Source organism: Poecilia latipinna, unplaced genomic scaffold (genome assembly GCF_001443285.1).
Source record: "Poecilia latipinna isolate Pla-1442-1.1 unplaced genomic scaffold, P_latipinna-1.0 Scaffold1793, whole genome shotgun sequence".
NCBI lineage: Eukaryota > Metazoa > Chordata > Actinopteri > Cyprinodontiformes > Poeciliidae > Poecilia > Poecilia latipinna.
In genome coordinates this window covers 27,450-50,650 of record NW_015114409.1, presented here as the reverse complement: position 1 = coordinate 50,650, position 23,201 = coordinate 27,450, and the positions used below count along the sequence as shown (strand labels likewise).

Genomic DNA, 23,201 nt, shown 5'->3' with positions numbered 1-23,201 from the left:
TTACCTTCTACAAACTGGCACAAAGCCACAAGCCCTCTCTATCTTTCCAATCTAAAAAAGAAGAATCTAATTCTCCTGGCCGGAAGTTTGAGTTACAGGAGGGCCACATCAGAAGTCTAGTGATATCTGCCAATCTGTATCTATCAACCACTTCTTTCCAGATTAACATGACTGCCTATTTTAATACTTCAAACACCAATTATATACATTAATATGATTTAATACACACAGTGGAGACAGTCTTAGCTCTACCACAGAAGCTAACGTCTACAGTCAGACAGTCAGTGCCAAGGAAAAAAGAATGCTGCTGTTTGATTGTAAAACTCAGCCAATAGTGTGTCAGTAGAGTCGCGTTTAGGTATTTCTGCGTTTTTCTTCAACATTCTATGAAAAATAATCAAATAGGCAAATTTTCTGCAATTAACTTGGAGTTACACGTTTCGTAGTAAAGTCTGAAGAGGTTATAATAGAGGCTTTTAAGAGATTAGCTAAACTTTTAGTTCCAGCAGCTCTCTCAGTGGACTTTTTGCCTGTTCCCAGTCTAAATAATTAACGGCTGCTACCAGAAGAAAAGCAAGAAAGCTGCTCTAAGATCTTTATGAATATTGTTCATGAATTCAAGTAAGAATCAGATCCAATTCAGCAGTTCAGAGTTTTCCGTTGTGCCCCAGCGACAGCAAATCTGTGATGTTTGTGGAAGTCAGTATTTGTCAAAAAAAAAAAGTGCAGGAGCCGGCTGCTCAAGGCCAGGACCGGTGACATCACGTCCTGTGCAGCTCGGCAGCAGCGGTATCGACTTTACTTATCAGCGGGCGCCAAATAAGGCAGAGAAATGTCAGTCGGCATTGTTCTGTCGAGGTTCAGCGCTCAGCCTCTCCGCAAACCCATTTTGTTTTCTTCTTCCCAGACTGAGAGAGAGAGAGAGAGAAAGACAGAGAGAGAGAGAGAGAGAGAGGGAGAGAGAGGGAGAGAGAGGGATGAGAGTTCATTTCCTCTGGAGGCAGCCGTCGTGGATGCGGTGGGATTTAAGTTTGTGTTGAGGGTTTAAGAGAGAGTGTTTGAGTGCAATCGTGCGTGACCTTTGAGACAAAGACTGAGCCGGGCGTTAATTTTTTATTTTTTTCCCCAGGCACGATTGTTATTCGTTCTGGCGTTTCAGAGTCAGGAGGAAAACAGAAAGGGCATCGGTGCTGCAGGGTGCGCCCCTGACCAGCAGGGGGGTGCAGCGGGGCGGGGAGCCACAATTGCCCCGGGACGTTGTCATGTAGGAGGAAAAAATTAAATATATCAAGAAAACTCTGTGCAGGTCATCTGACTGCGCAGGCTGGTTGTGGAGCTCTTTTATGAAATTAACACTACGGCAACAACGGCGAGGCCGCTGGTGCAGCGACAGGAAGTGCTATTTAAAACGAGATGAATGAGGAACAAAGAGCGTGTCAGATCTGTTTTCATTCAAGCTGCTGTAAAACACACACCGGCGTGCAGCTATCGGTGTCGGAGTGTGTGTCTGCAAACACTGCAGTGACCTGGAGAGCAGGCGAATTGAGGACCTTCCATCTCCCAGACACACTTCTGTCGGAAAAGCTTTGCTGCACGCGGCGTGAGGAGGTCGGCCGGCCGGCCTCAGGTCAGTTACCCATCAGGCCCCTCTTCACTGCTGCAACTGGCTGTAGCCAAACGGCTGAGGCATTCCCTCCGGTTCTCCTGTTTAAACTTGCAGCGTGAGATGGCAGCAGAGATATAAAAAACCCCAGAATGAACACCTTCCTGGAGACACAGAGCCCAGGTCCTCCGGTTCCCATGGAGCTGAAAAATGTAAATCCCCAACCAAGCAATCTGGTTTTCATGCCAGCAGCTTAGAAACAGCGATTGTTGAAGCTACATCTCCCTCCTTGACATGATCTAAAGCCAGCCTCGAATCCTTCGTTGCTCTGCGGTTTCATTAGATATTCAGGTTGTGTGCCAAAGAAAAGAAAATGTATATACCAACAAATATTGACTGAATTCTGTAAAGAAATGCACACCTAACATTTTGCAGGTATCTTCAGGTTTCAGCAAGTTCAGCTTAAGACTTTTTAAAAGCCTCCTTGAATGAAATTTAAGACTAAAGACACATAAAATGAAGGTCTGGTTTTATTATAATCAAGCATAGGGGTCTCCATGTGGCTCTTGGCAGCAGCAAATGTTTCTCACACTGCAAATGACTCTCTACTCACAATGAGACCAAAGTAGAGATGTTTGGCCATAATGGCACCAACACGTTAGGCGACATCCAAACAAAGCACATCAGCACAAAACTCTCCAACCAATTTCCAGGCGCAGTGTTGGAAGTTTTGCTGCCACAGGGCATGAGAACGATGGAGGCGCTCCACAGACTTTGAACTGATTGAGTAACAAAGTTTTCCAGAGTAAAATGACGCCAGCTCGGTAAGTCCAGTGGGTTTGCGAGTGCCTACATGAGACTGTAGGTTTATCCAGACACTGTTCGCCGAAATTATGAAAACAAAGGACAGATAAACTTATATCTATTTTTTTTTTGTGAAAGTAGACTGATGATGTAAACACAAACAGGGCCTCCCCGTATGAGGTAAGGCGTGGGACTTCCTGTGTTATTAACAGTACCCTCCCCTCGTCTGTGAAACAGGAAAGAACCTTATCGTGGTAATGAGACGTCAGCGCTTTGCTGCCAAGGTGAACACTTAAGACCACTTGAAGCTGAAGGAGACGAAGCTGGAAAAGGGAGCAGCATGTACAGTGTAGAACATGCGTCTCAAATGACGCCTTTTCCGAACTGCCTACAGATTCTGTACTGGACTGAGACCAGGACTTTAACTTGGTTTGTCCTTGAGACACTTTGTAAACACTTTGGCTGTGTGCTTAGGGTCATTGTCCATTTGGAAGACCAATCTGTGCCCAAGCTTTAACTTCCTGGTTGATGTCTATAAGTGCTGCATGAGTTCAGTTCATTTATCATCTAAAAAAGACAGTCCGTAGGTGTTTTTTTACTTTCTTCCTTTGCGATTAAGGGGAAGAATTTTTAAAATTTAATACATAAATTATTGCATTAAGTAATTTAGAGAAAAAGCTCCAAGACCTGTGGAGAAAATCTGACTTTCACTTTGGTTTACGTAAACTTTGAGTTCAATTATCAATTGACACAAAGTTTAAAGACTCAGTAAAAGCAGAAAGAGACGATTGAGAAAACTCCATCACACACCACTGTTTGCCTCCGTTTTTACACTGAGTGTCTGCACATATGGGGCGTAACACAACAGATTTCATTATACATCTCTTGGAACATTTTCTCACTAGTCAAGATCACATAAAAAACTGAAAACTGTGACACTGACTTCCAAAAAAAGAGAACAAATCGTTCTCCTTGCTCTTAAATAAAACAGAGTGGCTCAACAAGAAATCTGCAGTAACTGATGTAAAGATTAGTGGACAGCAGACAAGAATGCAGACGCGTTTCCCTTTACTCTCCAGGTTAGATGATCCAAGTGATCCACGTTCTTGTGTTAGTTGTAGAAGATATTTCAACCAGGCATGTTGCGGCCTGCAGGCTGACAGGAAACGGCAGCATATCTGTGGTTTGTTGAGAGATGAAGTTGTAACTCGGTCTTCCTGCAGATCACCTCGTGACCTCGGTGAAACCACACTTAGTGGGTGCTTGGTGTACAAAGGACACTGGAATGTGGAGGCAGAGCTGCTCAGACGCAAGAATGTCTTCCTGCCCACTGATTAGAGCTCAGTCATCTAACAGGACCGCGGCAGGACGAGCACAGACTGGAGGGACGAGTAATTATAACGCTGCTGGTCTTTTACTGTTATTAATACGACGGTCTGCAACGTAATTATTGTTCTCGCTGCAAAACAATTGAGGTGGCTGGGGCTGAACCTATTAATAGGATTAATCACGATGAATCTACAACTTTGTATTTTTATGATGTAAAGCACTTTGAACGGCCTTGGTGCTGAAATGTGCTATGCAAATAAACTTGATTTATTGAATCAATTATTCAAATATTTGTCAGCTAATTGAGTAATTGGATAACTGGAGTGAATAAATTCTAATTAAGGCTGAAAAACATATTCAGAGCAGTAATTAAACTAAAACTCTCTTTCTGCATTATATATATATATATATTTTTTTTTTTTCTTTTTTTTTTTTTCTCAAAACTCAATTGGAAATCTTAACTTCACATAGTTCATATTCATTCAAGAAACACTTCGTTATTGCATTTCACGCAATAAAATCTTTGTTTTTTGTTGTCTATGTGCATTTTTTATGTATTTTTAAAGTTGCACAACAAAAACCTTGAGGTTAAATGAAAAATCTGTACAATGTGCCAACTTTGATCGTGAGAATAATCGATTAAATAACTGATTATTCAAATAATGGTTAGTAGCAGCCCCAGACGTGGCTTGTTTGGGGGAGAGTTGGACTGAAGACGGTTCAAGTTCCTGATGTTTTTTCCCTTTTAACTTCAAAATAAACTTAAAATAAAATCCTATGATGGATAATGAAATAATATTGAATTGCTGGAATGGATGAATTTATACTTTAAATGAAGATTGTTGTTTGTTTTTAACCTATATTTGACATAGCTGAAATTGAGTTTTGTGTTTGTCTGCTTTAAGGTATTTCATAATGTTTTTTTATGTTTATAAAATGTTAAAACTGTGGATGATTTAAATTTTGTGTTTTGATTTTGTTTGCTTGGAAGAATTGACAACTGAACTGCAGTTCTCTTAACAAAAAGACAATCTTAAAAGTCTCTATCTGGCACTGCCGGTTCCTCTCTGTATTAGTTGCCTGTGGATGACTCAGTGTTTAAGTTTCAGGTAGTTGTGTTGCTGAGAGCAGCAAATCTCACAAAACATAACTTTAATCTCTAGACAAAACACTTTGTCTTGTCTAGAATCCAAAACGTTCCAGTACGAATGAGCTGCTGTCTTTGGATGTTATTACGTTACGTATCTGACCCGCTGTGTTTTCCAGGTACAAAATGGTTGCATGTAGCACAGGGTGTTTAGAACTGAAGATGAGTCAATTCATGCCAGTCAGGGAACATTTCACCTCCCCTCCTCCTGACCTTCTGCAATCATTATTCATTCTGACTTTTCAAGCAACACCACACAGAGATTATGGGCTGAGCCTTCAAAAGGGAAGGAAGGCTGCATGAGTCAGAAGACGTCATAAACTAAAAAGGGTTATAAAGTAGGAAGGAAAATGCTAAATTCATAATATAAAATAATGTTGTTTTTTTTAAGGACAATTACATTGTTAATGAGACATTTAGAAACAAAATATAATATGTACGGTAAATCTGATTAATTGACCAGCTTGATTTTAGGCTGTCATGACTTTATCAAGGACTATTTCTAAACATATTTGCACAATTTGAACACCTGTGTCACCTACAGTTGACACTTTATGAATAGGTTGACATATTCAGGACATGATGTAGACTGTTTTACCTCACACTGCAAAGATATTAAAAATCTGTCAGATACCGGTATCGATATCTGATATTAATATTGCTGGTTTGGTCAATAATTGATACTTGTCACTTTTGTACGAGTATTTCTCTGTTCTTTTGACACTGTGAAAAAATTTACTGCACTATCGACGTTGCTTCTCCACAATCCTGTGCTGCATCACTATGACTGTCACATGCAAAAACCACAGGACCAACACCCTCCACTCCCCTTCCTGAGAAGCAAAACAGATGAAAATGAACATTAGTTATTAATGCCGGCCCAATACCATATCAATACCATACGCTAAAAACTGGCTAACATCAGGCGATACCGATGTTAATGTCGATATATCATACTTTCTTAGTTTTGCCGAACACAAAAACTTGATTTTGACATTAAAACCATCTGATTTTGAGGCTGATGTCGGTAACTTTGGACATTCCAGGTAAAATTCTGACTTTAGCGGCTGATGCAGTTGATTTTTCAAAGTAAGAACCTAAAATCCAAATAACAGACAATAAGGAAAAGGCATCATTAAATCACTGCCAGGACCTGTGACAAGAAGTTCAACTAATGCACATCTTTCACATACACACTGATGTCTTCAATATTCAGCCATGGCCTTTTTTTCTGTCAATTCGGCAAAGTCAGGCTACCTCTGCCTAAAGACGAGACCTTGAAGCTAATCGTACACGGTGAGAGTGTGAGCTGCAGCTGCATCCTCTGATTGGGCAGGAAGGGCTCCTCCCAGCATTACAGTAATGACTGCTTTTACATCACACACACAGACACACGCACACACACACACACACGCGTAACAAAAATAATACTCAACAATGAGCAATACCAGTAAAGAAACACTGAGCACTCATGGAACCCAACATCTGGATGAGGAGAGAGAAATCTGGAAAGAAAAATGACGACTAAGGGATTAGAAAGGTAGCTTTATTGTTAGCATCTGGATGCTAACAAGGAAAACCAGGCATTTTCAGGGGAGGGAGATGGACGTTCTGGACACAAACAGCAAAGCAGATAGAAACTACAATATTACTTGGATCCATGAGAGATGGAGGGAAAGTCAGATGAACGGTTGGATGGTTGGATCAGAGGATAGATGGATGGTTTGATGGACAGACGGATGGGGAAAAGGATGAATGGACAAAAGCATAAGATGAACGGACGGACGGATTCTTTGTGCTATCAGACAGCATTGTGATTGACCAGAGCTGCTTGTTTTTTATAATTCATAAAGTTATGCATGTTGGCGTTGGGGTGGGGAGGAAAGGCAGCAAATCCTGAATAACCAGAATCAAAACTCCAAACTTCCCCGACTCTAAGACGGAGCAGGAACCCTGATGGGCGCCGTCATGCCTTTCTACCAACCAACAAGCATTTCAATGCTAAACAGGCCCTCACAGTGAAACATATAAATGCGTGTTTAGCGGAGTAGGGTTTTCTCTTTTTTTTTTTTTTTTTTTTTTCTCAGGAAACAGCTCTCAGACACACACAGTAGGTCCAGGATGCTGAAGAAGCCACGGGGAGAAAAAAAAATAAGTTGCCGACTCAGACTGACTTTCTGCTGATGAGGATGATGATGGAAACCGACTGAGTAACCGCTGCTGTCAGCTTTCAGTGCTGATGACAGCAAAGTCCTAAACAGACCACCGCTGAGCCCCACACACACACACACACACCCCAAACCAACCCACTATGCACCTCATTCAAGTACAAACCCAGGTTCAATTGAATTCACCCTCAAAAACAAGTAGAAATTTGAGCAAAACGTTAAATATTGCGCCAATAAATCCCACATTAAAGCTTTTTCTTACTTACATTCTAACGTAGCTTAAATATAATTTGCCATAAATAAATTGGATAAACGTAAAAAAAAATGTTTAAACCAATCTATAACTGCTGCCTGTTGAAAACTATGATAACAGGAAAGAAGGAAGAACAAATGGCAGAAAAGATTAAACAAGCCGAAAAGAACTAAAGAACCAAAAAGAGAAACAAAATCTTAAGTAAAGCAAACATGAGGGCACAGGCTGAAGTTGCCGTGACAACCGTGTGAGACTTTCTGCATGGATGCAGAGTGTGATTGTGCATGCTTCGGCGGCTGCACAAGCATGTGGCCAAGTGTGTGCGTCTTTCATTTTGCTGTCGGACTGAGAAAAAGGTGGATTTAGTTTGTTTCCAGTTCTAAAAATAGATGTAGTGTGTGTTTATTATGCATGTCTGCGTGTGTGCGTTATGTTGGATTGGCTCGGTCCCCCCCACAGGAATTCTACGCGACCCATTTCTCAACTCGCGTCCATCTGCCAAAACCCCGCAACCGCACTGCTAAAAATATAAGTCAAGTTAAAGCTCCTCGGATTGGCTTTATAAGGCCTGGTTATGAGAGCAAAACACAGATTTCTGATTTATCTGAGTGTAACTGAAACATCATCATAAGCAAAAGGCAATTTCAGTTTTTTCTCTGCCTTCAAAAATCTTACAGAATGGCCTACTGAAGCAAAAATAAAAAGGATGGCAGCCATTTATCAGAAATCACCAGAAAATGTAAAGCTTTTTATTCTTTTTTCTAAATGTACCATCTAAAATAGTAAATAAACCAAGTTCAAGGAAGCATTAGTGTTGTTACAATTTGTGTTTTCATCCATCTGTAATCCAATAAGCAGAGCTCAGAAACAGGGAGAAGGACACACACCTCCAAATTGCACCCAAGGTAGGCTGTGCTGGTTGCTGTGAGACGTAAGCGAGAGTGGAGTTTGTCAAACTGCCAAAGAAAAGCAAAGGTTCCTCCTCTGGCTTCATTTTAAATGCCCTAGTGATGATGAAAGTAGATAATGTTGTGTCTATTTCCACAGAACAGTGTTGTTGTCAGAGCAATCAGATGTTGTTTTGTGAACTATTTCCACAAAAAAAAAAAAAAAGAAATCAACAAACCAAACCTTGGCTCTTGAGTGTTTTACCACTAATCCCAACCAAAAGTTTGCTGAGAAAAACAAATACAACAATTATGGTTCTAAGTTTATGCATCAAGTAAAGAAGAATTTCTGACAAAAATATGAAACACCCTTTAAAGTAGTCTTCCTTTTCTTCCTGTTTGGATGAAGATTAAATCAAACCATCATGTAATAAAACTCCATCAACAGCCACAAAAGTCCTCATCAAATTCTAAAGTATAGTAATAGTCTGTTTAGGTTCCCCCCCCACATCCCGTCTCCTTCTCTCTGGATATCTGGGTTTTGTTCTCCAGGACAAGAACTGCCTCTTATGTAACGGTGGTTGGAGTGAAGTGAACATCCACCCACATCAGCTTCACCCAGACACCAACAAAGATCCGCGTATAAAACAACTAACGGACACACACGAGCAAATATTTCCCTCTCTGTCCGCCACAAAACAGAAACGATTTTCATTTGTTGTTCTTTCATTTACATGAGACGCAGTGGAGAGGAATGCTTCTCCACTGGGTGACGTGTCCCGCTATTCTGCCTGGTTGGGAGGAAAAGTGGGACGAGAGGAGAACACACAGGAAGATCAGTCTGTGCAGAAAAAAAAACCAAATGTGCAAGTACTCACTCACACAATATGCTGCGGCTCCACAAGGTTACGTAATGAGATGATTGCTTAGATAAAACAGAAATGATTATGTTGGGCAATAAATGATTCTGGTCGCAGCTTTGCAAAAGAGCAAACAAGAAATGTATTCCATGGTTGAAACAATTCATCGTGATTAACTGGATTAATCACAATTATTGAATTAATCATGATAACTGAATTAATCGTGATTATTGAAATAATCATCAATTAATTTAGTAATCAACTAATCGCTAAATACAGACCCAAAAAAGGCCATTTGCTGAAAGCAGAACTACATATTTACAGCAGTAATTAGGCCAAAGCTGAACTAAAAATTCTTACATTTTGCTTTACGATAAAACCACATTTTTACTGTGAATATGTTTCAGCCAAAACTCCTCAAGCAGCAGTTTTACCTTCACCTGGTTTAGATTTACTAAAAGAGTCCTACGTTGTTGCATTTCCCGGAAGAAAAGTGTCATGTTTATTTAAAAAATTAATTTATTTATTTGGGCTTAAAGATTCCAAATAAATCTGCAAAATAAATGTACAACTTTTAATATATTTCTAATATTGTATAAAAATGGCCTATGTGGGTAAATTAAAAATAATCTTCCATTTTTTAAATCGACAAAATAATCTACAGATTAATCAATCAGTAAAATAATCATTAGTTGATTCCCTGCTGTATTCAAAATCAACCTATTCTCACTTTTGACTTGGTAATATTCCAAATATGTTTTACTTCAACCTCCATCAAACTCATTCAACGAGGACAAAAACCAATCAAAATCAGTCTCTATATCATTAGCAAATATAGAAGCTGAAATATGCTAAAGCTAACAGTGATACTGTCATCAAAGCGTTCACCGATAATATCACCATTGCATGAATTGATAACATCACGAGGCTCCAGTTTATATACTATAGATGAACAGACAGACAGTCTAATGAAAACTGGAATATCTGATCTTGTCCTGATCCGTTTTTTGGAAAATCAGTCAGACGGAGCCAAAATCCTCATATTATTACATTTATCTGTAATTAATTTAAAGATTTTATACTCTCATCTTTTTGTTTTAGCTCAGAGAAATGCTTCCTTGTTTTGCTGTATGCTATGTAGCATAGACTAAAATCCCTGTAATCTGATGGAATTTGAAATGGTGTGCTTGTAAGGATCTCAGGTGTTTTTCATTTGCTCTGACACAACAACAAAAAGCTGCAGTGTGTCCATGTGTGTGTGCACAAGGGCATAATACTGTATGAAAGAGAAGAGTGGGGGTGTAACTGCCTGTCTGACCCAGTGACCAGCAGACAGTCACAGATTAACAGTACAGTGGATCTGCAGAGTTGAGGGTGATGACAGTTGGGGGGGCGTAGTAATACAGATAAAAACTGATCTACAGATCAAAAACTGCACCAAAAATCAAAGCTGGACATCCAGAGAACAAGACATCTATATTACTACATATATTTATATTTTTTACTTCCCAGAGATTGTAACCTGGCCTTTCCTCCTTGCAGTCAATACACTTTCAGTTTTGATGCTGTGTTGACACTTCTCAAGAAATGTAATGAAATAATAAAAGTGATGATGTTAAAATAATATTTATGCTACCAGTCCCTACAAATCCAGAGTTTGTTGTTAATATCACTTTGGCAAATAAATCTGGTCAAAAACACAGCAGTGAGAAAATCCAAGTAGTTTTTCAATTTGCAGCTATAACACAGCTGAATTTGATGCGACGTCTTTGGAGGGTCCAACTTCCAAGGAATGGGGCCGGCAGGATTAGAGGCCCGTAGAAGGAAAAAGCTCCAAAAAATTCCTTCCACTTAACTCCTATACATATTTTGGACTAGAAATGTTGACAATCCTAATAAGCTCCACATCAGTAAATATGGCATCCTGAACAATTACTGTAGGTCCAAACACCAAGATATACAACTTCAAAAAGTCTGATAGTCTGGTAGACTCAGATTGATTAGAGACCAAAACTTGCAACATTTGTTTCAGTTTCAGCTGCTGTGGTTCTCTTTCACACTGCACTGTGTCCAATTAACCAAATCCTATGAGGAACCTGTTCCCCTCCTGGCCTGTGGTGGCGCTGCACCAAGAGCCACCGAAGGAAGCAACACCAAAAGACTTGAGGTCGACTTCCTTCTTCATGAAATATAAACACAAATGGAGTGGTGTCAGATTTTAGCGGTTGCAGGATTTCGGTCGTCTCTGGTAGAACACCATGAGCCCTTTGTACCACTAGCGCTACTCTATCGAGTCTGTTATGGTTGTATTTACCCAGAATGCCCTGTGCTGCAGTCACTATTTTGCAGATGCATTATGAAATGATCAGTAACTGTATGCAATTAATTATCAATTAAGTTTCCATGTAAAATCTGTTAATAGAAGAATCCAGGACTACGCAGAGGGTCCACTGTACTCTCATGAAATGATACATAATGTGAAATGGGATTAAAAAAAAGTTAATGTTCTTAACCAGGTATAATCTAATTAAACAAGAAAGGCATTCAAAAGCTCAAAAACTAAAAACAGGCAAAAATGTGTGAATGTGATATAGATGGTTGTGGTGCAGCGATTTGGAGAAAGTTTTATTTCTGCCAAGAAAAATAAGAAGACAAACTTTCGATCAAACTAAAGACGTGATGATGAACAGATAATAAAAAAACAAAGATTAAAAAAAGGAAACACTGAGGGAGAAAAGGAAGTCGGTTGGCAGAGACATTAACAGGATTAGAGGGGGGTAGTTTCCTCAAACTGGCAACCCACCAGGCATACCGATGACATACACACACTCACACACACAATCATCATCAAATGCAACAACAAACCCCCACCGCTGACCCACATCTCTCTCTGCTGTCAGCAATTCACTGCAGTGGTGTGTGTGCGTGTGTGTGTGTGTGTGTGTGTGTGTGTGTGTGTGTGTGTGTGTGTGTGTGTGTGTGTGCGCGCGTGTGTGTGTGTGGTCGCTGGCATGGCTGCGGGGGATGGCATGCCAACTAACCGCCACCCTACTCCTATTAAACACAACACACACACACACACACATGTCAGAGTCCTGCCACAGAGTCGCAAACATAAATGTGGCTCTGCAGTAAATCTTGTGGATGTCGTCTTTAAAATTCAGCATATTTCCTCTGAGCAGGAAAAAAAGAAAAAACAACAGGAAACTGGAAGTCGAACACGATAAGAAGAGTGATTTATACGTGGAGATGTGCTTCCTTAATGCAGGAAGAGCATCACTCAGAGAAGAAGAAAAAACCAGAGTAAATGTTGCTGTGAAAGTGTTGATAGAAGAAAAAGAGGGAATTGTTAGAGGGAGGAAAACTAAGAAGTTTGAGGTTAGAATGGCCTAGTCCAAGGGTCAGCAGTTTTTTCAGTTCAAAGCCACTTTTAGCCGTGCTGCTACAAAATAAAACTCGTCAAGAACCACAACGAACGATTTTCTAAAAGCGTACAACATAAACTTTTATTATGAAAGCTAACAATAGTGTACTAAAATTTATTTCTATTTTCTGATTTTATAACAAAATGAGTCCTCTATTTCAAACGGGGAAAGAAATGTAGGTAGAATGAGGTGAGCCTTTTCTATCAATATGGAAAATTACAATAAAAACAGTTTTAAAATACTTTTAAAAGCCTGTTGTAGACATTAAAATCAGATTTTGCATAACAACTCAGTCAATAAAATGTCCCAGAGGTTATAACGATAAACAACAGCATCGCTGTTTTTGAGACCATTTCAAGTTATATAATGGTCACGGCATAATAATACAAGTTCACCCTCTCAAAGATCAGTGTGTTATCATTTAAAACTGGAAAATACTTTAAATATCCAAAATAAAATAAATAAAAAAAATCAACAAATGCAATGAATTATGAAGTCTCTGTTAAAGTTTTCCTTCAAAATAAAAGGGACTGGTTTAGACCAAAACACCAGACTGAAGACTTTTGTGATTCAGTTTTTGGTAGAAGGAGAAAGAGAAAAATAAAAAGATGTTTTTAAAATCAACAAATTATCCAGCTTGATTTAACTTATCATGACATTAATGGATTTATTGCTTATTGTGACAGGCTTAGCAACTTGAAAAGGTAAACATTTCAGGTCTAAACACTTCCAGATGTAACTGCAAATATAAATAAATATAAATACACAATTGTTATTTCTTTTTACATAAAAGTAATTCCTTCCACTTAACTCCTATCCACACTTTGGACTGTACCAGTCCAATAATTACAGTCCTGATAAAATACAGAGCTAATGTGGATTTCAAGAAAGAAGACATGGATTAAAAACAAAGCAAAAAAACTAACAAACAAAAAACAACACCAGTGCTCCAAAAGGTCAGCTGCAGGTCACAGACAGGCTACCTCTCTAATACTTAGATGCTTCAGTTTGCAAAGGCGATAGCTTAACTCCTGCTTTGCTTATTTGCATCTGTTTGCTCTCAGATCAGAAGCAGCAGCTTCTGTTTCCAACCAGAGTATCCAACGTAACCGCCACAACATCTGCAAGCCGGGTACGACGACACAACACGCCCTCAACAAGCAAGCAGAAACCCACGGCAGCAGCCTCCCACTCAGAAACAAACGTATTCATATTCCTGCTCGGTTCCATCACACTCAAAGAACGCCCTCAGAGCGCGACTCGGCCTCAGTCGGTGGGTGCAGGTGATTAGAGTTTATAGAGGGGCACATTATGCTCCATGAGGATTAAAGCAGGAGCTTTGATCAATTTGTACGTGGATTTATCCCGTCGTGTGTGTGTGTGTGTGTGTGCGTGTACCTATTTATGTATGCTGGCATGTGCTTCATGGTGAATTAGGGTAAGCTTGAAGCACAGGGATATGGAGAGCATGTGTGTTTATCACAGTGAACCAGTTAAGGATGCGGTTGTCTGTCTGGTTGCTAACATGGTGCCAAAAGCATGGAAGTGAGGACAGAGAGATGTGTGCATGTGTGTGTGTGTGTGTGTGTGTGTGTTTTGGCGGGGAATCTGGCCTACTTTGGTGGGATTGGAGACAGTCTGTGTTTATTTATTAAAGGGGATGCAGCATCTATGAGGGCACACTTCTACATTTTGGAATTTCGTCCTGTTTTAGAGTTTTGTCACAAATGCAGACTACTAAACACATCAACATGTGTTCTTTATTTTTATTTTTCATTTCATGACCTGCTGTCTCTTTAAATGCCTAGAAAGATCTGTCTGCATGCACCAGGGAAGAGCTGCAACAGGAAAACCACAACGTTCCAACAGTCCCAGTGTTGCACTGAATCATGGAGAAATAAAGTGCTGATTTGCTTTCCCAGTAAAAGTAATCCTGTAAGTTAGAACCAGACAAGTGAGACGTCTATGGTTGTTACACCTGAGAGTCTAATCGCCATCCAAATTGGGGGCCTAAATTGTGTCAATTCTTACATTTTCGCTGTCACACTGCACTGTGTCAAACAAAACCAAACACTTTAAGGAACCTGTTCCCCTCCTCGCCTGTGGGGGCACCGTACCAAGAACCACTGAAGGAAACAACACGACAACCTCAGAACAAATTCCTTCTTCACAAAATGTAAGCAAGAATAAAGTGGCGTCAGGTTTTAGCAGTGGTAAGATTTCTCTTTTGTCACTGGTTAAAGATCACAAGCCATTTCTCCCGCTAGCGCAAGACACGCATGTTTATTTAGTTTGTATTTACCCATAATGACTTGCACTGTAGTCCACTTCCATCAGCTTGGCATTCTGATATGTATTCGAACCGTGTCAGATAAGAAATTTGGCTGAGCGATAAAACTGACCCAGTACTTATCACGGCAAACGATAATATTGTTGTTTTGAGACCATTTTCAAGTAATATATTGATACTTGCATAATCTACAGGATCCTATGCCAGGTGTGAACTGTAGCCCAGTCCTTATATCTGTGGGTCATCTAAAATAATGCAACCATACATGTGAAAGAAGTCTGATGTGTGCTTGGTTCATCAGTATTTCTGCTCCTCAGAGCAACTGGAGAAAGACTGGCTGCTCTTTGCACAGAGCAAGACCTAATTTAAGCCCAAACACAAAAGATTTGACTTCACCACATCACTGCCATAATGTCAGACAAAAACATAGGCCGAATATGAAAGCCGAGATCTGCTGATGGAAAAGTTCAAAATGTTCTGCATGACATCATTGTCACGGTGTGAATGTGTGAAGCCTGAAGGCCAAAGCTGCTATCAGATATAGAGTTGAGTATCTCATCCAGGTGAACACTGAGGTATTTATACTCCTCAACCATCTCCACTTCTCCAGTGATTGAAACGGTGTCTGACGTAACCGTGTTTCTTTTGAAATCTACAACAATCTCCTTTGTTTTGCCACAAAGCGCTCCACTAGCTCCCTGCGCTCACTACAGAGTCAAGACCGCCGTAGAGTGAGGCAAGCATGAAAAACCTAATTTTTCTGCACCGACTGCAGATTCAAAAACTTTACTATATTTCTAAAAGCACCCAAATTTCCACAAAATACTAAGATTCCATCTTGTTTTATTTTTTCAAAGCCGATATCATGTGATCTGGCTGTGTTGTAATGGGGTAATTTGCACAAAATCAAAGCTATTAGGAGATTTAATAACGGGGGCCAAAAATGTCTAATTGAAGGTACTCAAGGGTCGCAAAATTTTCTTTTTTCCTTAAAAAAAAAACTACAAAACTTTTATTAGTAGTCCAATCTCTGTAGACAAAGTCTAATTTCTATAAAAAATGTGATATAGAAATTATGATTTTGTAACAAACAAAAATAAGTGTTTTGCGTGTATATCCAGCTAAAAAAAACATCAACCATATCCTTAATTTGTTGGGTTGATCATCTCTACAGATTTTTTTTAACAACTAGAGCATGATATTGCTTAACCTTTATTTTGCCAAGTTTAATTAATGGGCTTGCCAAAGTTGGCTTTCTAGTAAATATCACTGGATGCTTGTGGTCCTACATATTATTAAAGTAAAAGCAAAAGCGGATAACATGTTAATGCTTTCTATTTCAAGAAGATTTTAATTTACAACATTTTTGAAATGCATCACCTTCTTATTGTGTATCTGCATCAAGTGTCTGAGTGGCAAAAATATATTGTGTATGTGCAATTCAGGACCACACTTTGAGCACCTCAGCTTGAAGACATCCACCTCAGCTAGTTGAATTCAGACAACACACTAGTCCAAGCCACGTGTTTTTTGAGTTTTGGGTGTGAAACTGTGGCTTTCAAATCACAGCCATTCAAGTCTGGGTTCATTTAAGTTCACAAATAAGAGCACTCTGCCTGTTAGTTTTTTTAAACATCTTTCACCTCAGATAAAAATAACTCCTCTAGGTCTAACTGGAGAAATATCCTCTCGTGGGAAAGTCAGAACATGAATGGTTTAGTACCTCCCAGGCTCTAAGGATAACATTACTCCTGCAGACAACGATTACCACTGTGACTAAACATGGCATGCTAAATATACAATTTAGCTAAAGCAGCATAGCTGCAGCTAAATTTAAACGCAGATTAGCATAGCGGCTCTTTCAGTTCCCATCGTCGATGTGCATAAATGATGAGGCTGACATGATCCCGATGCCGGACCTGCTCGGTGAAAAGCATGTTTGGTTGGCCTGAGCTGCAGATCTTTGGTGTGTCTGACAGGAAGACATCTGAGCTGTAGACTCCTGAAAACAATGAGATGGGGAGCGGCCATTTCCTGTCACTTGACAGGGGGGAGTGGGCCAGAATCTTGGCCTTCACCTCATTTTTTTTCTACTCATCTGTGATAAATAGGACAAGGGCATATTTATGACGCTCCAAATCACCATGAGTGCCATTAGGGTTGATCCAAGATAAACATTCTCAGTTTTAATCAAATTCCTTCTGTAATTCTGACTGGAAAGACGAATCATAAAGATAGGAAAAACACTTTCGCCAACCGACGAAATAACTTTCCGTCTTCACTTGCTGTAATGTTTTAGACGGGTTCGGCACTTTAGTCTGTCCTGTCCGACAGGACTTCTTAGGTTTCGTCTCTTCTTCGTCCAGATGAGATCACATCTGTCTGGTGTTCTCTGTAGCTGTTCTCTCCTCTGAGGGAAAGCCATTACCCGCTCCATTAGCCGCTCCTTCAGCGGCTTCATTCGCTATGCATGAGCCGCCGACCTCCCCCCCTACAGACCCTAGCAGCACAAATCAATAGGAGGAGGTTTAAGGTGACGATGAAATCAACAGGGACCGCTACCAGATCATCATCACGAGGTCACAGTTCAAGGTCAGGCAACACGTCCCAACTCACACTGCATGCCAATGGAAAAGCTCCAGCAGTCGGTATTTTCTTACCGACTATAAATTGTACTCACAAGCAGAACAAAGCAGTTGGGTTACTGCGCAGCTACAGGGCTGGTGAAACGTTTGGATACATGTACAAAGTCTGAACGCCTAGGAGCTTTGGCTCTACATTGTCTTACATTTTAAAGTGTTTTGTCACACCATCTGCACCCTCAAAATTTACCCTACCAATATCCAACAGGGGCCCCACCAATGAGATGGAGTTGCTTTTATTTAAAACATAATCAATGAAACATTAATAAACATTCTGATGTGTAACGATGCCACTTGACAAAATCTGGCGATTCAATTGTTATATTAATTTCTATGACTTTGTATTTTTGTGGTTTTACAATGTAAAGAAACAACTGCCTTACAAATAAACTTGGTTGATTAATCAATTGATTGATTGATTGATTTTGGCCCTACAAATATCATTTTAATCTCCGATGACTACAAAAAATCTATATGAACTTCGTCTTCTGCACCTAATGCTTAGAAATTGTAGAGGTTGGCGACTTGGAGAAATAGCAGCTCAAATCCAACCTTACAGGTTCCAAATGAGGGTCTAACCTTTTCACCGGCGCTGTACGAGGATGTGAGTTACCAAGGGTGCTCGTTTCCGTGCCAGCTGTCATTACATTCAGGTGTGGCGGGAACTGTGAAGCGGATAGCCTCTCCTCTATCCAACGCATTCCTTAAACTCCACCGCTTCCTGTGTCCGCACACGTCTGTGTGTAGGGAAAAGGAAGGGAAGGAAGAGCGGTGTGGCAGAAGAAGTGAGGGTGGTGAACTCATGGGAGGATTATCCGCCTCAGGCGCACATTGGGCGTCTGTCCATACAGATGAAAAACACACAGTGTTGACATCTTACTGCTTCTGTCCAACACCATTAACTGCTGGTCGTAGGTTTATGATGCGGTATGACTGAGTGAACTAAAAAGGATCAGAATGCCACTGAATTACTTCTGTCACTGGATTGTTACCAATGAGCCCTGTTATCAGTTCCACTTTTTTATTTCGTCTGACCCTTCAGGATCTTTAACATACCTTCTTCAACCAATGAAGATGCATCTTTAAATACCTTTTCCTAGTAGGGTAGTTGAAATAATTAATGTCCAGATGTAGTTGATACTAAATAAAAATAAACAGAACTCAAATATACTCCAAATCTATATAAACCAGCACATTTTTGTCTCTTTTCTGAATGCATTCTCAGTGGATCAGACCATCATCTACATTGCAAGATATTTTTGTATGAGCCACAGATATGCTCACACTCAAAATAGCAGTGGTGCACCAAGAAATGGGCCTCAATTTCCTTAATTTTGGGTAATCAACGATCTACCGATCTTCCCCACCTCTACAAAGGTCTACAAATCAGTCACTGCCCCATTTTGCTATGCCAGGAGAGATGCACCCATCTGTATGTCGTTAACAACAGTCACCCCACTGTTGCCAACTTAGCAACTTTGTCATAAAAAAAATAATCGGTATTGGCAAGTCAGACACCAATCAGCCAGACAATTGGAGCACCCCCAAAAGCAAGCGTTTTTAAAGTCGAATAATCCTTCATTTGTTCCTCAGTGGGGTAATTTCTGTGCATCAGCATGACAAATGGTACTACACAAATAAACACAATACACTACGGAGGTACGAAAAGACCAGAAAATCTTCAACTGGACTCAAGAATCTTCCAAGTGTTTTAGGTGCCTGTGAACTGAGCCGTCCCATAGACAGACAAAACAGATATGGCCTCTATCAACACATACACACAGTGTAATGAGAATGTGTCCAATGAAAAACTGCCAAACACTGCAGAAATGTGTACTGTATTGTCTGGGGCTGAGAATGTGGTGGGAAACAGACTGCCGGCTATACTAATGGGAACACACACACGCACACACACACACACACACACACACGCGCGCGCTAACATGGTCTCCAAAAGGACACAAAAACAAACACACTGTAACACTGTAAATAACTACTGACTGCTCAGAGGAACTGACAGTAATAACCGTACATATGACTGAACAGCAGGCGACCCTGTTAACTGAAAATCACCTGGTAGTTTCTGTTTCCATTCCTCTGCAGCAGCTCTGGATAGGAACCATTTGAAGGTGAAGTGAATGTTAAGTGGATTTCAGAGAAACGACTGGTCAAACACGGCATCTGCAAACTAGAATTTGTGAAATCTGGTGAGAAATGCAGAGATGACTGTAATCTTTGGCGAAACAAACAGCCGATCTGAGCTCACCGCCTCCCAAGAGGAATGTAAAACGAGTCAAACTGAGCTCCAGGGAACCTGCGGCAGCTGATTTGTTAGAATGAATAATTGCTCTGAAGTCTAGATTATTTTCAGCTCTGGGCTTTGTGTCTTCCCAAAAATATTAAAAGTGTAAGAATGTCTAGCAGAAATAGACAACAAGACTCAAACTAATTCATAAAGCGGTGCGTTCCTGAAGATGATTATCTGGCAGACTGAATCATTGGACTTGCCCAGAACTCTCCTGTTTACATGATAACTTGAGCAGCTTGGCAGTTGCTCCTGCGCTGATACCACCACATGTGGGAGCTGACTGACCAGTCGGGCAGCTTTTGGAAATCACCTCCTTACACCTTTCTGTTCCTGGACACCACAGATACCATCTAGTTCAAGAATTTCTGGCAACTCCTAAAACTCAGGGCCTCCAGACTGCCTGCCCACTAGCACTTTATATCACTAAACTGGATTTACATCTGCTAATGACACACTACATGTGCATCCCCACCAGCCCTGTTTGGTTCGTTTTATTCAAACTCTAGTTTGTTTGTCTAGAGGGTCTGGTTCATTTGGGGAGGTGTGAATGTAATTCAACTCTGATGCAGACCACAACATAGATCTCTGGTCCCTCTAAAAGTGTGTGTCTCAGTTTAGTTGAAGTGAACTCTGGAGTAGTTTGAATGTCAACGCTAAGTGGAGTGGAGATCGCTCCAAAAGCAGAAAGCGGACTACCACAGGGGGCATTCTGGGTAAATACAAGCCAAACAAATTCAAGAGTCGAGCGCTGGCTTGACAAACGCATCGTGGTCTTTTACCAACAACAAAAGAGAACTCCTATAACCGCTAAAATCTGATGCCACTCCATTTTTGTTTCCATTTTGTGAAGAAGAAAGTTGTGCTCAGTGGTTCTTGGTGCAGCACCTCCACAGATGAGGAGGTGAACAGGTTTATCAAAGGATTTTATTTGTTTGACATAGAGCAGTATGAAAGTGAACCACAGCAGCTCCGCATCTGTACCAAGTCTACCGGACTATCAGGTGGGAAAAAGGCCCAGTGTTCCCACACCCAACCCATTTCGTGACACAAAAAACAGGCAATTTGAGGTTTTCGTGATGTCAAAAACTGGTTTTCTGAAGAGGTTTAGGTTCCAAATATAGCCGGGTGTTATGGTTGGGAGCAGAGCGTCCGCTTTCTAAGTACAAGTAATGCTCCTCTAACAGATATGAAGGGATTTCCATGTTTTCTCCATCTCAAGACTTCAATTTTTCATGATGAAAGTCCAGTGCATTTAGGGCAAGGGAGCAAGCCTTTCTGAACACTCTGAAGGCACAGCAGCCAACACTGCTGAAAGAACCACTTAGACAAGAAATTACACTTAGTCAAGCTGTACAGTATGAAAATAGCATCTGAGAATGTCTCTTCAATTAATGTTTAAGGTTTTTTTTACAGCTGTAGACTAATGGTTTGCAGTAGTTGCACTGTGTGTTTATCTTTTTTCTTAGGTGCACTAGCAGAAAAGCAAGGTGCAACCAAATTTGACAGACATCACACTTAATGTTGCAGTTTCACAGGTTCACTTTTTTATAAACCACTGTCCATTAAAACTGTATTGACTTGTAAATGATTAACAGTCTAGTAAACATATAGTTCTTTATTTCAACTGTGCAAGACAGGTAGCTTACTGAAAAAGTCCTTAAAGTAATTTAATGGGTCAAATTTTATTTTTACAGATTTTTTTGACCTTTTCTTGAATAGTAGTTTTGACAGGAAACAGTTGAGCAGTGCATCCATGTCAGCATGTAATGTATTTTATGGATGCGTTGTGTTTTTTCAGTGTTTCAATTCTAAATGCATCAGGACCAGAGAGCCGTTTATAAGTGGTTCATTTACAGCCACTTACACAGTGAAGGCAGACATTGGGCCGAGTGTGAGCATGAGAAGGAGAGTGATTTTTGTTTGTTCTCACAGATATATGAGCTCACATCAGTCTCAGGTTGGAGGCAGAAATATAACCACAGGAATATCATCGATGTAAATCGGAGCAACCAGACGGGGCGTTTCATTTATGAGCAAAAATGAAATATTAGGATGTTTGACCATCTGACTAGGAAAGAGAGTGACGCCTGTGACTGCACAGAACCTGAGAGGTTGATGCCCAACTACTAGAGCGCTGCAAAAACTTTATGGAGCTTAAGTTGAAGAAAAAGTTTCCAATCTTTCTGTTCATTTTCTATCCTAAGTCTTGCTTCGTGTGTGTCTGTCGTTGAACCACAAGGAGACTTTCAGTGTTGAACACTTAACTTTTAAACTTTTTCTCAAATGAACTCTTTTTTGTCGTACCACTATTGAGAAAATGGGTCGCATTCAGGACCAAATTGGTAATTCTTTGATGTTTTTTCCTTAAATAATAATAAAAAATAATAATAATCAAAGAATTACTCAAAATACACACGGTGGGCGAGTGGACATGTAAAGCGATGTGCGGCATACTCAAATACGACGCACGTCTAAAATGCATTTTACAATTGATTTTTGAGCATTCTGAATCGATTCAGTGTTCCCACGATCAGGAATTTCAATTCTTTATAGAATTACGTTTTTTCTGCACCTCTAGCATCAGCCAATGTCAGTCATGTTTTTAAAACATGAGCTGATATTAAAAACGGTAACTGTGTAGAAAGGTAAAGTACAACATTTTACCCTTTAACCCGATTTTTACCCAATAACCGATTTACCCATATCACTTATTGATAACAGATATGGGTAAATGGCTGTAACAGCAATACTGGATAATGGTACAAAGTTTTCATATGGTGCATTCCTAATAATTATAATTTCTATAAAGAAATAGGTCAAACAGCAGCTAAAGAAAGAGGTTATATCTTCTCCTTTTTTCTACAGTTCATATTTCCACACTTCCTTTCAGTTTTGCCCACCTAGCCACCAAGCAAAGCTTGATTTAGCTAATCAGAAGGACTCAGTGGGAGGAATGTTTAAAGTTGCCAGCTCTATTTCGTGTTTCCAGACAAGCCGAGGCTTGTGTTGCTGCTGACAGTTGCATGCATGCGCTGCATCTTCTTCTCTGCGCACTAAAGTTGAACTCTGTGCATGCAGGTCTGCGAGCACGAGCCCCCTCTAACCCACGTGTGCGTCGGTCACGGTGACTCACTCTGCTCTTTCTCTGCTAATTTTGTTTCATCGGTGGGTGTGTGGGGTGACAGAAGGGGGGTTGGTCTCAGTTACCATGTGATCAGAGAGATTTTCACTCGTTTTTCTCAGGCCTCGATTCAAGTCGCATACCTTTTCTTTCCTGTTTAGGTGTGAGTTACACCAAGCATGCGAGTATCTGTGCCCTGGAGGCTGCAGAAGTCTGCTTGGTGACATGTTTCCCTGCTCAGCTTTCCCATCGGTTTGTGAGGAATGAGGCATCACAAGATGCTGGACGACGGCTTATGGGGGGGGGAGGAGATCCGGATCAGGCCTCGCTGCAGGGAAGCTTCCTGCAAGCAAATCTTAGCACT

The 23,201-nt window shown here is 40.4% G+C and overlaps 1 protein-coding gene and 1 long non-coding RNA gene across 7 annotated transcripts in view; one reads left to right on the top strand and one right to left on the bottom strand.

The window, feature by feature from the left end:
- Nucleotides 1-8,180, top strand: part of LOC106965267 (uncharacterized) — a 17,873-nt gene extending 9,693 nt beyond the window's left edge. The window contains exons 2-3 of the long non-coding RNA XR_001428596.1: nucleotides 5,358-5,360; nucleotides 8,170-8,180. This is a non-coding gene — a long non-coding RNA (uncharacterized LOC106965267). The remainder of the gene's footprint in view (nucleotides 1-5,357; nucleotides 5,361-8,169) is intronic.
- The window catches only part of lrch1 (leucine-rich repeats and calponin homology (CH) domain containing 1), an 80,196-nt gene that overhangs the window by 53,217 nt on the left and 3,778 nt on the right, over nucleotides 1-23,201 (bottom strand). The gene's annotated exons all lie outside the window — the stretch shown is intronic.